The sequence below is a fragment of the Chamaea fasciata genome, unplaced genomic scaffold, assembly GCF_029207755.1.
Source record: "Chamaea fasciata isolate MVZ Bird 193981 ecotype frontalis unplaced genomic scaffold, bChaFas1.0.hap1 SCAF_5, whole genome shotgun sequence".
Lineage (NCBI taxonomy): Eukaryota > Metazoa > Chordata > Aves > Passeriformes > Sylviidae > Chamaea > Chamaea fasciata.
This window is the reverse complement of record NW_027094090.1, coordinates 38,806,639-38,827,910: the sequence shown is the minus strand read 5'-3', so window position 1 is coordinate 38,827,910 and position 21,272 is coordinate 38,806,639. Positions and strand designations below refer to the sequence as shown.

Here is a 21,272-nt window from a genome sequence, read left to right as displayed (position 1 = left end):
GATATTGAGTCTCTTAACTTCTAACCTTGGAGCATTCTGTAATACATGGATCAGCAGTTTTTTCACTTCCCACCATCCTAAATCCAGCCTTTGCACTGCTAGGAGGATTTAAGTCACTACGTTGCAAAAATAATTTTTGCTAAATCAATCCCAAACTCATTTCTGTTTACATTTACTCACATAACTCCTTTGACATTATACTGTCCAAGTCTTCAATGCAATTACCACCGGAGATTAACATATTGCATGTAACCTTCTAACCGATACTATGGGTTTATGTTCAAAAATTAAGGAAGGAAAATGTCTCAGTTCTGCCACAGATTCATAATTTTATACAAACAGACACCATAAAAGGATTTTCTTGAGACACCAATTAATTAACTATACATTTTATTTAACTTGCATCTTCAAATATGGAAAGGCAAAAGAAGTCACAGACATGGAACCAAACATTTATGCTTCAATAAAACACATATTTTTAATCAAAACGTGGGGTTGGAAATAGGGTGGGATTGGGCAGACAGCAAAGAGAGAGAAACTCTTCTACATTATTCTACAGAATGGTGAATTTTGAAGAGGAGATTTAGGAAACAAAGAAGAAAAAACTAGCTCTTTTTCTTAGAGAAAGATGTTAGACCTGGTATCTAACTTTTAAAAAAATTTTTTTCTAACTTCAGCCTTATTTACATTAGCCAGTATATTAAATTACTCTTCACTTGTTCTCTTTATTTCCTTTACTACTCCTATGATGTTCAGTGAATGGCACTGTTTCTTGAGCTGAACATGAAGTCCAGCTGGACTGGGAGTGTTAAATATTAGCTTGGTTGGTGCTTTTTTTCTCAGTTCTGGACTGAACCATATTGGCAGATTTCTGTGAGCAAGCCTGCATATCACCCAAGTGTTGCAACTCCAACTAGTAACACTAAGCTATCATTTTCAGCTCATTAAATTCACTCTACTTACAATCAAAAAATTATAAGTGTAAAAATAGGAACATTTGAGTAGATCATCTATCACTGTATTAAATACATCTTTGCATTAATTTGCAATTGTATGTTTGACCTTGATATTTTCCAAGGTTCTGACAATCAAAAAAGCAAAACATCTAGCTGTAAACACATACTAACTAAATTTCTTGAGAAAGGAAGACGGCACAATATTAAGTGAGTTTATTAAAAAAGGTTAAGTTCTTCAACAGAAGTAAACAGTGACTTATTGACAGTCCAAAAAAATACTTCATTATCCTGTCATGGCAGTCACTTAAACCTCAACACAATCCTCTGTTATACCCTATAATCGAATTTTTTTTCTTGATTTGTCCTCCAGCTGAATAAGTATGATTTATATACCAATTTTAAGAAGTAAATTCAGCAGTTTACTGTAGAAGATATCTATCGCCAATCCACAGTTCATGAGTTTTGTCATATGAAGCAATATATACAAAACAAATTTAAACACTTTGTGATAGGCAAAAACTTCACACCTATTCTTACGAGCTGTCAATAGTTCTGATTATTTTCTGAGCCTGTTTACTATGCCAAAACTGTTGAAATTCACACACTGGGTATCTTCATCAAATTGATTAAATAAATAATACAAGGGGAAGAAGACATTTTGAGGAAAAAAGAAATCTCACGAATCTTTCAGGGAGTTTTACTTTCCCCTCTTTTTTGAGTCTGGTAGAAGGTTCAGCCTGGCACCAGAAATGTGTTGATTTCTGTGAAGTGTCTAAATCCATCTAATCAACGTGCCTGTAGAAAAAAAGTCCTTGGTTTGTCTATTTGCAGTAGAGACAAAGTATGAGCATCTACATCCCTATCAACTCAATTTCCATCTGCAATCAACTTGTTCCAGCTCAGAACTGGAAAAACCAAGCATTTATACTGTAGAGCAGGAGGAAATGTAGGAATAGTAACAGTGCTACATACAGAATTTCAGGATAAAGATGCAGCTTTTCTTATGAAGCATCACAGGTAACCAGATATTATGAAAAAGAATGGCACAGACTTGACTGGCTTTAAAGCACGCAGGAAGGAATAGATGAAGATATGAATCATCTTCTATGGGGATGGCTGGTCAACATGTATAGGTCTGTATGCCCTGGGACCAACAATGGACAAGAAGACTGGATAGTGACAAGGGATGGAAACTAGAGGCCAGCCCAATAGCCAAGGGAGGAATGTGAGCCAGAAAACAGAATGAAGAGACAGAGAGCAGGAAGTGACTAGGGAGAGAAGCATGAAGGAGCAGACAGATACAGTATAGGAAAGAGCGTTACAAGCATGTGGCAAGCTAGCATGAATGATTCATAGAAGACTCTCTGTGTCAAGACATGAACCGTTATAGGTGGAAGAAATCCAGAGAACAGCAGCAGTGGAAATAGAAGCAAAGAGTAATGCTACAGAGAAGTGCTCCCCCACCAGTATCTGGCTTTGACTGTTTCTCAGCACTTTTCCGCTTTCCACAACTAACTATGGAATTAGCTAACAGTGTGTCTTGCCTCTTTTCCATTTCAAGTCCTTCCAACGGAGGCTTTTAAAGCATTCTATGCTACAAAAATGTAGCATTCTGAAATAATCAAGATGTTAAAGGTCTTGTGCTAATTGGACACACAAAATGAATGGACACTTCTTGTGCATTATGTGCCTTACTGACCCTTTTGTAAAACGGAACTAAAACCTTTTCCTCTTTTCACACGGGTGCTGAAAGTTTCTCAGAATCCAAGTACCCTTAGCAGATAATAATGCTAAGTGTCACAGAAAAGCACACAGAAAAACAGTGACATCCCATCTTCAGAGAAAGATGTGAATAGAACATGTGAATATCCCACTAAACAATAAGGATGAAAAGTGTGAGCATCTGCTGCTTCCCTGAGCATTCTGCAATTTGCTTTCTTCTGGAACCTTCTGATGTAGTTATTTTATTACATGATCACGTGACTAAAATCGCATATGCCAAGGCCAATGGAAAGGCTTACTTATTACTAGCAATTTATATTTTCCAGTGTTTGATTTAAAACCTGTAGCTTTCAGTCCGCCAGTGTGTGTGGCTATCTACAACGCATTTAAAATTATACTATAATGTTGTGGTTTAGGAATGACATTCTCCACATTAGTAGCCTTGAAAAAAACCACACTGCCACTCACTCCCACTTGCTCCTCCAACTGGAAGCACAGAAGGCAAAGACCACGGGTTGAGATAAGAACAATTTACTGGTAACAGCAATGAGATAAGAAAGCTAGTAACAGCAACAATATTAATAACAAAAGGTATAACATGAGGAAACTACACAGAAAACTCCTCACAATATGACCAGCTCTTCCCCATCACATTTTCTCCCACTGGGAAGAACACCCTTCTCCTCAGAAACAAGAGCCCCCTACTCCCACCCTGGCGACAAGGTGAGGTGGTATAGAACCTCCAAGTCACACTCCCCCAGCCACACTCCCTCCCAGCTACTGCAAAAAAATTAACTCTGTCCTGGTCAAAACCAAGACAACTACATTATGATGATATTTAATAAATTGTATGAAAAGGACATAAAAACTTTGTTGAACTATTTTTCAAGTTAAATTATTTCCATTCGAGACTGATCTGTGGTGATTAAACATGAAGAACTACTTTCAGTATTGTCACCACTGCCTAACTGTAGTTTACTAATTTGGAGTTTTAAGATAAAAAAAGATTTGAAAGATATGAAAGTGTTCATTCTCATGGACAGGAACTTACATATATCAATACACACAGATGTAAAGATGCATATATGTACGTATACATATAAAGATACATATATGCATATGTACACATGCACAATTTAACATAAACATACATATTTTCATAAAAGAAATATAAATGTGCAATAACTATTCTGTCTCTCCTCTCCATCCCAACACTTCAGCCATAATTTTATATAAATGTATCTCAATAGGAGAAAGATTGTATTTGGTTGATAATCACAACCAACAATTCAAATTTAATCTTTTTCCAAGTGTACATATATGAAAACTTCTTTTTAATTTTTTGCACAGGACTGAAAATGTGTTTTGCTTCCTATGTTAAAAGCACAGTTTTCCTTGTTGGATACAAAATGAATAATGAAACATAATATGATGAAATTGTAAAACTTTGAATCATCTGTAGAACATCACTTGATAATGCAGTCTGCTATGATGTGTTAGACCCAGGCCCAGCATCTCCTGTTTCTAGTGTTACTGCAAAATTCTGGATGGATATTTAAAAATCCAGCAACACAAAGCGTATTTTGAAAAAAAATCAATTTCTTGTCTGAACTGGTGACCTTTTCATACTCATTATATATTCACTAACCTTCTATTCTACTTTGCTGCTACTCATATATGAAGAACAACACTAATTCACAATGAAATAAGTTATGACAGCGGAGTTTTCACTTGCACTATTTTTAGACAGTACTGAACTCATGTTTGCAGATTATTCTGGAGGCTGCTCCATGCGTTTTCTCACCTGGAGTACTCACTGCATCAGATTATTATTTCATCTATTCTGACATGGATAATAAGCTGAAGGCTAGGTTTTTCAAGCCATTGAAAATGTATTTATTTTTAACCCATTAGCTCATTGTAAACATTTAATTTGTCCATGTATAATTTCAACCCAAACAGTTCCATAACAAATCACAGACACTCAACCAAAAAATACTGTGCTTCTTCATGAATCTTTTGAAACTGAACTGTTTTTATTCTGCAAACTCAAAAAAGAGAGTTGCCACCTTGCTTGGGCCTTCCGGATAAGTGCAAGACAGCAATTATGTTCCATTGAAAAACCTAGGGGAGACCAACCACAGTGAAATACTCGTTTCCAAGGCAAAACCAGCAACAAATTACATATGGAATGAACATTAAGCACTTACAAGGAAACAACTAGTTAGCTGAACAAAGTCTGCGCTTTAAACATGCAGTAGCTTTTACAAGGGAATTGAGGCGACAAGCTCAATTTCATTTCAGCTTCAGTTTGACAAGAAGTTGCCAATCAACACATGGAGGATTCTGGAGTATGGTTCTGAAGTCCACTCTAGTGTAATTTCATATACATAAACTGGATTTGGCAGTTTCAGCCTACCACACCCCAGTATTTTTCTGAGTGAACTCTGCGGAATTCTGCAAGCTAATTCTTAGGCTCAGGAAAAGTTAAGCTCATAAGATCTTCAGGAGCAAAATGGGCTACCTGCTATCACATGTTGTAGCTGAAATGTGACTGGAGGGGGGAAGCGGCAGTAAGAAACTAGAACCAAGGTAGGACAGAAGAAGAAAACACTGAGCATAGAAGTAAGATAGAAGTCGAAATGAGTAAGCCCCTTAAGTGAACACTTAAAAGCGAATAGACTCCTCAGTGAAAATTTGGTGTGAAGAGGAGCACACGGATGTAGAAAAATAAAGACAGAATACGGAGAGTGAATTTTTTTTAGGAAGCAACCTTTTTCAGCTTTTTAAATTTAAAACTTAGTAAGGAAGTAGCTACCTCTAGTAAAAAAAAGGCACAAGAAATGACGACTTTTGTTGAACAAAGTATGGCACACTCCCCTCAAACTCATGCAGCATAGCTGCATGGTCACTCCTATTATTCCCTACTTGAAGAACTGACAGGATAGCAACGCCAATAATCCCTTTTCAAGTTCATTAATATGACTAAAATGCAGATAAGCTTTACATCCGTTTCTCTAGAGTTACAAACTTGGAAGCTTTCCAGACTGATAGAGGATAAAAGATCTATTGGTGATAAAGAAGTTTCATTTTGCTTGCATAGCAAATGCAAATATATTTTTCTTAATACAGCCCAGAAGTGATCTCTTAAAGCAGCAGCTCTGAAAAGCCGTAAGAGAAACATCATTCTGAGAATCTGTGCACTTTTAACCAGAGAACTCTTCCACTGGAGATGGAAAAAGCGTGTATTTGTGAAATGGTGTTGACCTAGATAAAACTGGCCTAAAACAAGGGATTTGAAAATTAAACATGGAAAATTTAACATTAAAATACCATCCTTGAAAGTTTTAAAATGAGAAAATTCCTGGAATTTGCCTTAAAAGCTGGTTTTAATTTTATACATTATATACTTCAATTTATACTTTTTGTATGTGAACTGAGGTGAAAACATGACATGATAAACTGTTTTGTTATTCCAATTGCATGTAAAACTAATTTAAGTTAGCTGTACTTACAGATTACAATGATTTTTATTTGTACATATAGTGTTCTGTGGGAGAACATAAGAAAATGATAAACTGAAACTTGGAGATTGAAACTGAATGTGAAAAAAAAAAAAATATTTCCATAACAGGATAAATAAGCAGTTTGCCCAAGAGGGTTGCAGAAATTCTATCCTTGGAGGCTTTCAAGACTCACATGGAGAAAGTGCCAAGCAATCTGGTCTAAACTCAAATGCTGATCCTGCTTTGAGCAGGAGCCTGGCTGGAAGAGTTCTCAAGGTTCCTTCCAAAATGAGTGATTATGTGATTCTAAGGCTTCGGAGTCAATCAAAATGTTTCTCTTGCTTTCTCTGCCAGACACCTGCTGATATGATAACAGCCTCCCTCTCAGTGTACAAAATGAGGAACCGGTATTATAACCAAGTAGTATTTTCTCATCCTTATTGTTTAATGGTTTATCATCATCCTAAAAACATCATCACACAACTCATGGTAATGACAAACTAAGATACTAAGACTTTGAATCAGAAAATAAAATAATCAAAGTGCTATGCAATCAATTACTGTATATCCAGATCTTCGTGTTAAGATGAAAGAGAACAGTTAATCTAATTAGAAATTGAGTGCTTATACTTCAGAAAAAAATTTACATTAGAAGGTCAAATAGAATATGGTATCACATAATAATAACAAAATCGTGATTTATTGTTCCAATACCAAAAAACTTTGTAGAAAAATGACAGAAAGACCAAACAGGAAACCTGTGCAGGTGATGTGAGATAACATCTCTTGTTATGCCTATTTCTGACAAATCATAAAAATAATGATGCAAACATGGAAAGATTTCACATATATATAAACAGCAAGAATCATCTGAAAACTCTGCATATGTAAGTGTCAAAATCTTTTCACTACAGAAGTTCAGAATTGTGATCAGTGTGAGTTCTAAGATATCTGCTGTTCTTTCCTAATTCTGCAATTCCAAGACAGGAAATGTCATAGGGGACTCAGGAAGGCAAAACTGGCAACATATTTGTTAATTTAAAAATCTGGGCAGGTCAGCCTAATCTGTTTATTTTTAAAATCATGCTAACGTGGCATTACAAACATAATAATCACATTACTACTATTATTAATAAGATAAACTTTTATTTGTTATTAATGAAGTGCAACAGAACAGTGGTCTCTTATGAGCAAGCTTCACGGAAAGATGCATTTTCATCATTGTGGTTTCCTGGACTGGAATGGTTTTAATAAAATTAGGTACACAATTAAAAAAAAGCCCTAAGAGAAAAGACCAGAACTCTTAAATGTAGAATAAATGCTGGTTTTGAAAAGAATAACTTTTCTTTGAAGACTTTCATAGCCTACTGTAAGAGTTGTGGAGGCAGTAACAAACTATTATATTGACCTGGCATTATTCAAGATTAAGATTACTCAAACCAGACAGAATTGCCTAACCTGGAAATCTAACCTTAGTGAAGCCAATACAAATGCCGTGTGTCGAGCTGTAACATATGTAAGCTAAGATGAATTTCAAAGATCAAGGCTTAACAATTTACTTCTTATATAGTTAATTATAAGTAACTGCTGGGCACTTATCTGTCTGGAAGTAAGACTGCAAAAAGAGTTTTGTGTTTTAAAAACTGCGTAATTATTTGCAAGTAACCATGGGAACCAGCATTAACCAAGATGTCTTTTTTAGTGCAGCTCTCCATTATACATATAAACTTCACCGCTTCCCCCCTAGAGCCCTTTCTTTGTTCCTCAAGCTTTGACATAAAATATTAATTTAGGCCTAAAGAGTAAATTTAACTTTTACAGTGGAATGGAAAGTAACAGCACAGACAATAAGAATCAATCGTTCTCACAGCTGCCTGTTACCCCCACTGAAACTGGGATAATTATATACAGTCCAGAATACAACTGATTTACATAGCGACTTTTGATATAAGGCTATTACACATTATTCTTAGTCCTATTAAAGACCATCATTCACTCCCTTTTATGTATTGCAATTTCAAGAGACTCTGAACATGCCCTACAAAAACAGACTTTTAAAAACATACTTGTAAATTTAAAAAATAATCCCACAACTTTGTCCCTAGCAAAATACCAGAGAATTACAGAATTTAACTCCTTTGTATGGGAAAAAAATGGTAGATTTTTTGATTCTCATAGTCAGCAGCTAAAACATCACACTGGGAGAAAATTCAAAGTTTACATATCCATGTTGCTGCTTAAGCTGCACTATGACCTGCAAAGTCCAAAAAGATATCACCAAAGACACCGAAATAATTTGATCTTTTCTTCCTTAACTATAAATAACTAAAACATTCACATAGAGAAATAAGGCCTAAAGAAACCAAATGTTTACTAATCATCAGCATCTGACAGAATGGTGAACTACAGGGAGTTAATTAGACAAATGCCTTTAGCTAGGTTACCTCAGATATGCATCTTTAATTAAACAGCTAAAAAGCCTACCTGCGTATCTTACAGCGCTATTGCAATAAATGGGTGCCATTTTAGCAATTATATTTCAAAGGCATCACACAGTGCTTTGAATTGGATAGGCTCAGTCTCTGGGGAAGGGCCATCTATTGGGCTTTCCTTAAGTAACACACAGCTGCTAATTTGAAAAGTAGCATTACTGTAACCTTGGAGTGAACTGTTGTTGCTTGTCCTCATAGCAAGGGTTGCTCACTGTATGCACGAGAGAAAACACCGAGTTTCCACATCCAGGCATGAAGATAAATTGCCTAAGTGGGATAACAGTGCTAAACAGCACTAAACAGCAAAACAGAAATAGACTGCACCAGGTTACGTGACTTCCTGCTCTGTGTGTGATAGCTTCAGCAACTGCCCATCTTACAGTGGTGACTGACAAGTGGAAAGACAACCTTCTTGAAGTATAGGGTCTTCTGTTTCTGGAGATATTTTCAAGATGAAAAGTTTCAAGATTCATAAGCTTATACAATACTTAGTACTTACTTACTTACCAACAGATACTTGGTAGCCACCTGCACATCCAAATGCAATAAACAAACACTAAATGTAAAGACATAAATACAAAGATGCACAACATAAAGGAATAGCAAAAAGGGGGAAAAAGGCGCCAAAACAACCACAGAGGAAAACCCCCACATACCATAATAGAACAAAGATCCTTTAGAACTGACTAATCTTCATGAGCAAGGTTTACCTAGCTAGAACTCACATCCTACCATGCACCAACAATTAACTGCAATAGAAATGTGCTCTATTTTCTACTGAAGGAGAGAAAAAACTTGTCTTTGTAAATTAAATGAGAGTTTTGTGAGAAGTGAACAGAGTTTTAACGTTTCCCACAAAATTTTTCCCCATCAGACAGAATTTCTTCCAGTGCACTGTAAACTGTGCCAGCAGCTATGTCCTACAGAGGATCACTCCCTTGCCACAGGTCCCACTGTTTTAACAGCACGGCATCTGCCAGATACTTTTCCACACACGAGACATATACCTGAGCACCACTCAAAGCATTTGCCACTTCTGTTTGTGATTGCAAATTACTAACTTCTAGAACTGCTAATGGTAAGACTACCTTATTTATATGACTTAAAAAGGCACTGGGGATACATGACCATGGAAAGTGAGTGAATCAGAACAGAGGACATGTTTACTTTACAGTAAATATGTAAACTCATGAATTGTATAAGGACTGTACAGTATTTTATTGGTGATCCTCTTATAAGGTGATAAAACAATTAGCAGTATTGATATATGAAACTTCAACCAAAACCAAAGCAACTTCAGATTTCTTGAGCAAAGTCTTGTATTGCAACCCATTGTTCCAGGGGGAAAAAAAGTGAGTGTCCGTACATTTCATGCAGCAGAGAAACACCACCCCCCCAACAGCATCAGAAAATGACAAGGCAACCAAGCCATGGATAAGCTCTCATCAAAAACCTTAGGAGGGATAAAAGACTGTGCTCACCAAGGAAAAGACATTTCTCTAAAATAAATAGAAAGTTCAGTCTTTACCCACAGAAATACATACACTCTCTTACATAGTCAAGCTGCTTCAGTGTGCTCTCCAGAAAGGTACTTAAATTGAGAGATGTGCATGTATCATTATTAGCAAAACCCAACTGAGTTAGAGTTGTTTGTTAGCCATGTACAAAACCTATACATCCAAAACACACTTGACATTATTTAGTCTGTGTGCAAGCATCAGTATAAACCAAGACTCCTAACTGTGAAAACACCTGGGGCAGCATTCAACACCATTTCAGACTACAGTAACTGTTGCCTACAGATCAGACAACATTTGTCACTGCCAAATATTTCCATTTTTTTTTAACCAGGCACAGTCTGGAAGAAAAATGTAAAGCTTTCTGAATGGCTAGTCATATTTTGGATGAAAATGACAGAAGCTCAACAGAAAATACACTAAGGTCAAGGCAATGACAAGAAAGCTAACTAGTGGCAATTTTTCATCAGGGTATCTAGAGAGCTCACTAATATTTTGACAAAACCTGTACCTTCATTCCTTTAGCTCTGAGTTGTCATTTCTCTGCTTTACCAATATAGCCAACACACCAGTAGCAAATAACTTTTTTTGTTACACTTTTTTTTACATCTTTCAGATGTAGAAAAATAAATATGCAGCCTTAATGTAATTCTTGGCCATATTCCTTTTCTACATATACTATTAGGTCTTGTTAACTTACCAAAGAACAATGCTCATCCATATTTCTATAATTTCAGTCTCCTGCTGTTTCTGAAATCAATGGCAGAAGTCACATTGAATTCTAGGCGACCAAGTAAGTTCCACTCAATCAGAGAAGCAAGAGGTAATAATAGGTATATTAAGTATCTTAAGCAAATGCAGTTCCTAAGGAGACTCCTTTTAAATCTAAATAACTGCGAACTTTCATCCTTCCTCTTTTGTATTATCACTGCAAGTACCTAATTCATTCTTTCTTATTCAGTCAGCCAACTGTATTTTCTAACTATTTCTACATGTGGCCTAAAATATATTCTGATGACTTGAAAATAAATGAGCAAATCCTTTTTACTGGCACCACACCAAGTCCAAACATGATAACTGAACTTAAAAAGTCAGCAACGTGACAGCTCATCAGCTAAATGCTTCTATTTAGAAACATCCTGACTGGTCTTGTGCTCTAATTTGATGTTTTTCTTTTGGATCAGTTGAGTGTTTGATTGTTTGTGACTGAAACCCAGGGTTCTCCTTCTCCTGCCTGTTCCCATGAGAAGTACTAACTATACTTCAACTACTTTAAGAATACTTACATATAAACATTATCCCCTTAAAAGCATTTCTAAATCCCCAGATTGAGATAACTTTCATAAGGCAGGCTGCACCTTAGTATAAAAACAACTGACACAGCTCGAGTCATTCTAAATCGATGAAATCTAAGATGTTACGAATTGTCCAACTACCCTGTCATAACTTCCTGCTAAAGAAGTTGTGACACCACATATATTGTACTTCTAAGCTAAAAAACTAACGAAGGAACGTTTTGGTAAGCAGGATTTACATCTAGTAACAGGCAAAGCCAAACAGTCATGTGCGGCCAATGATGATTTACCTCCTGAAAGCCACACATTAGGTGTGGCAACACAGTGGTGTCAAGGGTCATGGAAATGCCTTTATTCACACCTCAATCAATTTTTGAGACAATCCTGAGAGAAGACTTTAATGCATTTTCATAGCCATGATGTTTTTAAGTAGCAATGATACACAGGTGTCACACAGTTCTAGCGTTAACTGCTTCCCTTCTACCATGCAATTCATAATAGTCTATTATGCTTAATCTGCCTCTCTCTTTTACTTACCAATGGATTAACTCACACAAACAGTTTATTGGTAAATAGATTTTTCAACATTTTATTGACCCCAGTACACAGTTTTAAACTCTCCTCTTGATGCTATACAGAAGTGGATGTGCTGTTTCTGAAAAACAATACCTTGCTTAATTATCCATATTTATTTTCAGGTTGCATCTATAGCATTCAGCTGGCTGATAGCTGCACTTGAGCGATGCTGTTCCTGGGAAGCTAATGCTGAAGAGGTGCTGTAAACCTGATGTAATATATTGCAACAAATAAAAGGACAATTAGGATTAATGAAACACAGCTTTATTTTCTCTCTAGAAACAAGCTGATGATTCAAATAACCCCTCAAGGTCTGATAATCTTATCATATCTCCTTTTTTATATACTAAGTATTAGAAACTCTTTTTCACAAGCCTAATACCATACTTGTTAATAATAAACATTTTTTCATTTAAGACTCACAAAATTCAGTTTCACTCTAGAAATCAATCATCTGCCAGAGTTTCTGGGTTGATTTCTTTCAATTTAGCTTTGGAATTTTTGTCTGAGAGAAAGCAATTTGACAACTGAGGACATAATGTTCCAGCAGAGCAGAGGAAAAAAAGCGAGAGTGAGCAAAAGCAAGGGAGCACGCACATGTGCATCCAAGAAGAGAAGTCACACAAACATGGGCTTCTTTGGTGCTCTGAGTAAAATATCTAATCAGCAGAAATCAGAAGCTCTTCAAACAAATCAGACATTGTGTGCTATAGGCAGATAAACTGGAGAAAGTAGTATATGCTAAAGCTAAGGGTTTCACAACCAAAATAAGGGCATAAAGATAATGTATCCAGATATCATTTATAAGCAGATTTACTGTGTACTATCTGAAAAAATGTAACATTATAGTCCCATACCCACAGCAGGTAGAAAAGGAAGAAGAAGTAGGAGCAAAGCTACAAAGACAGTTTGGTGACTGGAATAAAGATCAAGCCCAAATTGCTCTGAGCTTATGTTTAAGAAACAAACGTTTATAAAGGGAAAAGGTACAAACCTCAGGTTCATTCACTAATACAACATTAAGATATCTGGGCATGAGGAAGAAGGAAGATACACATAAAAACCATTGCTTTATGTCTAGACACATTTCTGATCACATAAATGGGCACCATCCCAGCCTGAGCCCCTCTTTGCAAACTCAGTCACAATCTAGTTACGGTACTCCAGCAGATGTAAGTTGTGTTTTGTCCCCATTGTTTTGGTTTTTTTTAAATCCCTATTTTGAAGAAGATCAAGAACTTTGGGAACTACAAGAAAATAAATTAGGTGACACTGAGTAAGGTGGGAATTTTTTCAGAAGGGTATCATCAAAGTAGCTCTGGAAGGGAAACTAAGATTTAGTAAGCAAATCCAGGGGAGGGCTACAAAGATTCTTCATTGTGAGGGTGGTGAGGGACTGGAAAAAATTGCCCAGAGAGCCCGTGGATGCCCTATCCCTGCAAGTGTCCAAGGTCAAGTTGTATGGGGCTTTAGAGAAACCTGATCTAGGGGAAGGTGTCTCTGTCCATGACAGAGAGGTTGAAACTAGATGATTTCAAAGTCACTTCCAATCTAAACAACTCTATGATAATATAACTTAGGTAGAGTTTCCAATAAGAAAATAGTAAAGGGAGAAAAATGGGAATATGAACAAAGGGTGAAAGAAGAAAGGAGAATCAGAAATAGTATGGGGCTATATGCTTTAGCAGTAAGTAGCAGATTAGTATAATTATACCAGAGCTTTCCCTTTCTTAGCCCCATCTCATTATTCAAGCTTGCAAAGGCTGCTGCTTTTTCCCAGGAGAATGAATAAGGGTGGCAGGGAGGACTTTTATTGGTAAAAAGTGCAGCAAGAAAAATTGTTTGATGTTTGTAGGATTTATTAATAGTCTTATACAGGTATTTTCAACATTAGGAACCACTGAGTAGGAAAATGGGGTTTTTAAAAGGCAGTTACTAAACAGCAGATATAATATCAATTTCTTTTAACATGCATCAAAAACAGCAAGCACTAATGAACGCACTTCTCAAATACAGCGCCACCTTCTAAGAAGCTTGAACTGATGGACAAATCAATATTCAGAACAGTCTTAGAAGTCTGAAGGAGTAAGTTAAGTAACAGCAGCACATAGTTCAGTAGTTCTTCAAGGTCTTTGCAATACTGAGACGGTATGAGCTTATTCTTTTCACACCAGTAACAATACTATCAATTTCACCACTGAAGTGAATTCTCCTGTGAATAACGCCCCTGGAAAGTTACTGTGTGCCACCACACCAATTTTGAAAAGGAAAGTTACTCAAGAGGGTTTAAGCAAATCGTTTATGTCCACCAACAAATCTTTTGAAAATTTCAGTATCAAAGATACTGATTCTATTCTCTTTAAGAAATGTGTAAAAACAAAATTATAAAGTTTACATGTAATGCCCATTTTAAAACCTGCCTATATATTGGGCGTATTTGCCCAATAGACTGTAACTCTCCAAAAGGAACCCCTGTTACCTACAGGAAAAACAATTAACAGTTTAGTAGCCAGTGGTTTGTTAACCAATTATTTAATGCAGTTTGAAGTCTTACACATTTTTATCCCTAAAGTAAAAATCAAATTTTAAATAAACCCTGTCCATGTTAATAATTTCATTAGAACTAAGGATTTAACCACTGAAACATGATTCTAAGAGTAAATACCATCAAAAATGGTTAAGGTTGTACAGTCTAAGTGACATCTTATTCCATTTTTCTCATCCTTCTTCCTAAAACCAATGGTCTTGACATCACAGCTTATGAGTGAAATAGGCTTATGGTATAAAAGCAGCCTGGGCACTATTTCTCTTAGAAATGAAAAGGTATTGGAAGACCTATTACGTGAAAGATCAAAGTGTACCTCTGCTCAGTACTAGCAGAGACCTCCAGGCTATCATGCATTTTACACAGTATCACCAGACTTTGCAATAAATGTTTGGGAGTTATCTTTTGAAGCCTCAGCCCCTGGATCCATGCAACTGAATGAAAATCTCACCTTTCAATAAAAAAATACACTTTTAAACCTTGAGATTTTGGAGGGACTAAAGCAGTCATAGAAATTGAGCAGTAACACGAAAAACTCCCAAGCACATGGCTCACAGAAAAAAAGAATCTCAGCATTTTTAATAACTTAACTAACACTTTGTAACTGGTGAGACTGGTAAAACGGCCTAATGTTATGTGCTTTATGGACAGCATGTTCAAACACTTGTGCCTTTAGCTCAAAGTACTGTTGCATTTATTATCACAGCTACAAGAGTCACTACTAGTATGAAAGACATCAATCAGTATTGCCCTCAGAGCCATCGTGCAGAGGGTCCTCTCACAGCAAAACCATGTCTTTGTGTCTTTAGCTTGCAGAGCAAAACTGAAGGTATAGCAGCACCACACTGCAGACACAGTGCTGATGTATTTGATGTGTTCCAGAGCACTTCTTATCATTCCTAATTTATAGCTACTCTAATGGATATCCCCTGACCCCAAAATCCTAATCCAAGGAATCATGCCTTTCCAAATACATTAAATTTTGAATTTTGTGTTTTCAAAGTTGTTTTCTGCAAGAAAAATTCTACTGGCCATTTAATGGACTTCAAATATTAATATAAGCACAGAAGACTGACATAAGAAAACATTTTTATGTGCTAAAGGTTTTGCAAAACATTTTTGTTTACATGGAAAAGTAACTGAATTTCCTATTTCCTTCCCATTTTTACAGATATATGTTGTCAATATAGTTGAAACTTATAGATACAATTGTAAAGAGGTGATGTAAAGATGAGTCTTTTCTCATTTCCAAATAAACTCTTGAATGCGTTCCATTTACATAAGGAAAGCTATCAAAATAAGATGCTTATGATGGCTATATGTCTTCAAAGAAAGATTTACAGTATAAAACTTTAAAGAAGAAAAAAAATCATCATTGGAAAGTCATACTTGAAGAGGATCCAAAACTGCCAAATAATATCCCTCAACGATCACCAGCTCCATCCAGGGGAGTTGTCTTAACCTGTAAGTTTCATTATCACTTGTACCGTATTAGTTGTTTCTTGAGTTAAGCTTCATGGACCATAAACACAAAACAGCAGAGCTGACAAAAAAGTCTGTCCCCTTATTTTCTAAACAAAGGAATAAGTCATGACACAAGCAGTGACTGAAGACATTATCTCCAAGACTCAGAGGAAATTTGGGCTGGAAGTGACCCAATCATGAATTACTAAGGTACATATCCACAGCTAACCTGGTAGTCTTTAAAAGCAGATTGCGCAATGAGATTAAGAATTAGAAACAAAATGGAAATACTGATTAAAGCTTGCTCTCACAAAAAACCCCCACCAATTTACCCCCAGAAAGCATGCAACGTTGCAGATGTCTACTAATTTTGTTTGATTGTATTTAGAGATGGGACTACAATAGCAGTTACCAACGTCAGCAAAGCTGCATTATGATGACACAGTATAATTCTCCTTATTGAGAGATTTTAATCACAAATATTAGACAGTAACTAAAAGTTTAAAAAAAAACCTACACAAATTATCAACATCCCCATTCAAAAATATGCAGAGCCATAATAAAAACTGCAGTAGAAAAGAAAATGTGACATTAAAATTTCTTTGATATGTGGATCATAGAAGCAATTCATTATAGTAGCTTCTTGAAAGTTGCCTCAGTAATTGTGTAGAACTGCTGCAATGTTTACACATTTTATGACTTAATGCCAAAAACCAACTCTTTTTTTTAAATGGAAATGACATGCCTCTGAAAGAGTCTGATTTAAAATCATGGCCAAGTTGATATTCAATGTGATGTTTAAAAATAGCCAAGTACAGGAACACAGTATACAACAGAGGAGAATAAGCATGTTAACCCTACTGACTGAAGCTGGCTTATGGAATTCCAACAAGCAAATTACACTAAATAATATTTTGCTTTTGAAACCTAACGTGCAAAGGTGGTTAAAATCTACTGCCACAGCAGCAGCCCAGGCATTTGGCTCTTACTCTTAGGAAAGATGCTGATTTTTTTTAGTGTTTTTTGGTGGATGAAAAAGCAGCTGGTAAATACACTAGTATTTCAGAATAAATATATATACAATAATATTGAAAAATGGAAAATAAAACACAGATTTCCAGTTCAATATTTTCCAAGTAATAGACAAAATATCACTCTCTATTTATTGAAACCATTAAATGGCTCAAATGGTTAAATTCCTGGCTGAGAAAAATATGATTACATGACGTCTGGGGCACTTGGAAAACACATAATTTGAAAACGTGTCTAGAAAAGTATGTGTTTACCAATTAAAGAAACAGCTTAGAAGCTGCAGCAGATAAATTAAATAGTAGAGACTAATCAATCACAGTACTAAAATGATAGATGACAACTGAACCGAAGCCCTAGGGAAATACAACTACAGAGCCATTTTGCAAAATTAGGCTGCATAACTAGCATACCTCAAAGCAGTACAGAATCTAAATCCATGTCAGAGATGTCACATTAAAAAACACAAAGCTGTGTCTGTAATACAGGCATGATAAAAAGAAAATAAAAAATAAAGTTTTGCGGCACAGAATTTTGTAAGCATATAAGCCATAGAGAAGGGACTCCTCTGAACAGTCTCGAGATGATAACCAAAAGAGAGGCAGTATAAAAAACCTCTACATTATGCAAATGCTACTATATAATTTACCAGAAGTTCACTCTTTCACTATGTGAGGGGAAAAAAAAAGAGTGAAACTAATTTAGGGGAAGACCTCATTAAAGACTTAAGGTAGTGGAAACACTCCAGTGAACAATTTTATCCAAGCCTGCAGTATATGCACATGAATTTTAATTTGCAATGATAAAACCTGTGACAAAATGGCAAAACAAGGAATGAGGGCACTTCCATGCTGCTTCTAGATTACTATACTGCACGAAAGATTTAAATAATAATGTCAGGGAAGGCTACTGTGATTAGTACAGAATATTCAAGAACCACAGGCTCATTTCTTTCTGCATGTTCATAAATTCAACTTTTACAAAATGGACCCTCCCAAAACCAAAAAAACCCTTCATTTAACTACCTCGTCTCTGGTACATTACATACCTCTAGATACAATATAGTAAATGGTAAAATACAAAACACAGTAGCTTTTGAAATAGACATCGGGGCAAACAAGGGTAATGTTGCATGCTCATGAGCCAATGGTAAATCTAACATGAATTTAGTTCTTTTACACATAATGGAGTCAAACTGCCCATACAATAATTTTCAGTAGGCCAAGCCTCCTCTCAGCTACTCACACCAGAGTCTGGATTCTGGTTATCTCTCTCCTGTACTAGTGCTCTGCTTCTGCAATCTCCTAATTTATGTCACTTTACCTGAACTTGCCTTTATCAAACGAGTAACAAAAAACCTGTGATCAGTCTGCCACCAATTATTTGCCACTTCTTTGACAAACCAAAGTTTGTGGCAGATGAAATCTGATTGCTGCTGACTATGTGAGGACAATAGACACCGTTTTTTGAACACATGTTGCAAGATTTTTTCCCTGCTCCACAAAGGGTATCTGCAATCTTTTGCAATACCAAAGACAAATGACAATGGCCCTTGCACATAAAATAAAGTTGAGAACACGTAAAGCCCAGAAAACATACTATGCATTATGACTTCTATTTTATCCTTTTTAAAATAAAAATAACGTTAATTTTAGTTTTATTTTTTCTGTATGTGGGGAATCCAATCTTTTTTTGCCTCTAAGTACCAGATATTTTAAATTTTAGATTTTTATTCAAGTTGAAGGGAAAAAAGGTATTCTGAAACAATTCCACAATTCCAATTTATCAATCCCAGTGTCAGAAGAATGACTGGTTACTTAGCGCATGAATAACATACAGTTCTCAAGGGTGTTGTTACAAGGCCCAGAGGTGCCATACATGAATTTCCCTCCATGGGTGAATGTACAGCCTGATCAAGCTGGTAACATTGCTTCTCACTGATGATGGATGAGAGGTAAGAGCAGTTTTTTTTCTGTTTTATTATTTTAATTTCCCATGTATATTCCAAAGAGAGTGTTAAATAAATTTCACATCGCAAATGTTAAATAATCACTGCAGAGTTTCATTTTTGTTAAGATATATTCATTATATGTTAGATCATTTGTAGTTTATAATCATAATACCACGACTGACAAAATTAACTGATGGATAATACAAAAAGGTCTTGTCAACCTATTCTGCCAGCAAAAGAGAGAGAATTTGTATGTGAAGGAGTACCAATAATAGTTGACTATTCTTTTCTCACTATACACAAATAAATCCACATTATTCTGAAACAGCTGCCTGTGAGGTCTGGCCACTTGACTCAGAAACACAACTGGGGAGAAGATCTTCCAGAGTCTGCAGTGGTGAAATTTATTTTCTACAAGTAGGTCTGTAACGACTTGCGGATTTTTTGTATACATATACCAGTTGAGTTATACAAATTGCTTGGAATTGCTAGCATTTATTCATGTAACTAACAGTCACCTGCAGCCAAAGCTTCAGATCCAGAGGGCATAAAGCATAATTCATTAGGTTGAAGGTATCCCATGCATTAAATAACCACTTCCAAAGTTCCACTGTATCTTTCTACACGTCAAATAAAATTGCAAAGCCTGACCTGTATTACGCTACGTTGCAACCCTTTGTGAATTCCTCAGACATAGGCATATGGCATTATCCTGTGCATTATGACCTGACAACAGCAATAACGCTCTTGGTCTGCAAAGTATCGATTTGATACTAGAAATAGCAAGCTCAAAATTTGCCCAAGATCAGAAACATTCTGCAATGCAACTCTGCCAAGAGTAAGAGGAGATGGCCCTGTGTGGGAGAAGCAAGTAGAAAATATGAAGTTCGAGCAGATTGACTATGTGGCAAAAAATGGAAAGATAAAGGGTAAAAAGAGGTGTGATAGCATGTAGGGAATATAAACCACAGCAATCACAGGGGAAAGAAGGGAAAATGAAAGGAAAGTATGACTAATAGAAGAAGAAATGAAAAAAAAATAGATAATTAGGAGTTTTGAGAAGTTTTCTGGAATTCTCCGGTACATATGTATCATTTGCTACATATCCAGAAGATGTCCACTGGTAACATAGTTTAGTACAGCATACAAAAAACCACACAGGTTCACAAACAAACATCATGTTGTCCTTGGATTTGTGAAACATCACACATTTCCTTTCATGCTAAAGCCCATCATCAAATTTGTCTGCCCAGAGATATAATGGGTATTTTTTTGCTATTGAGATTTACACACATTCTTTTCCAACAGAAAGTATTATTTTTTTTTACTTCTCAAGAAATACTCAAGATTTATTTCTATTCAAAACTAGCCTGGTTCCATACGCCAGTTTGGCTGAATGAATAGGGATTTCATATACAACACAAGTTGTATATACAAGTGAAATTCCTTAACTTGTACTGCCAAATATATATTCTAAAAGCAGAATGGTGCTAAAGAACACATATTCTCTGCACATTACTTACCATCCACAATTATCTACCACAAAAAAGGCAGGTTCTGTTGGCACCTAGCACAGAGGAACTGTTTTCTTGGAACTTTTTAATAGAAATGTGTTAACACAAGTCCACCTGCTCTGGTTCTCAGAAGATATTGCCACCTGTTAAATACCCAGTAATACGGTACATCCATATTATCAACTACAGTTCCCAGGGCACATTACTTTGGGTTGGCACTGAAAGCAGTGTCTGTGCTCTACTTTGTCGTGACTGGTACTTCACCAGCAGCCTAAGAGTTTTTTCTAGGGACAATGTCAATAATATCACCCACAACACAAACATGGGTCATCATCTTGTCTCAGCAACTGCTCTTAATTTCTGGGTGTTATATAATGCTGCAGTTGTCAAAGGCCACCACAGCCATGTACTGCGGTTGGTCGGACAGTGCAGTGAACAGCACAGCTATGACCAGGGTGGTTCAGAACAATTAGTCAGTGGTTATGTGATTAACACACACCCATAAAAGTCTTTTGCTCCTGTACCGACCCAGCAGGATCTGACTATAGTGATGAATCTGTTTTTCTGCAAAACTTCATGCATGAGCAAATGTTGGCGTAATACTGTTTTTAGCTCAGTACTGTCAATTTTTCTTGCAATGTATTTTAATGAGAAGAAAAATGTAATATTCTCAGTATGGGCAGCAATGAAGACAGTTTGTGTGGA

The 21,272-nt window shown here is 36.1% G+C and overlaps 1 protein-coding gene across 3 annotated transcripts in view; it reads right to left on the bottom strand.

Annotated features, from left to right (window-relative positions):
* SYT1 (synaptotagmin 1) overlaps positions 1 to 21,272 on the bottom strand; it is a 338,139-nt gene that overhangs the window by 196,935 nt on the left and 119,932 nt on the right. The gene's annotated exons all lie outside the window — the stretch shown is intronic.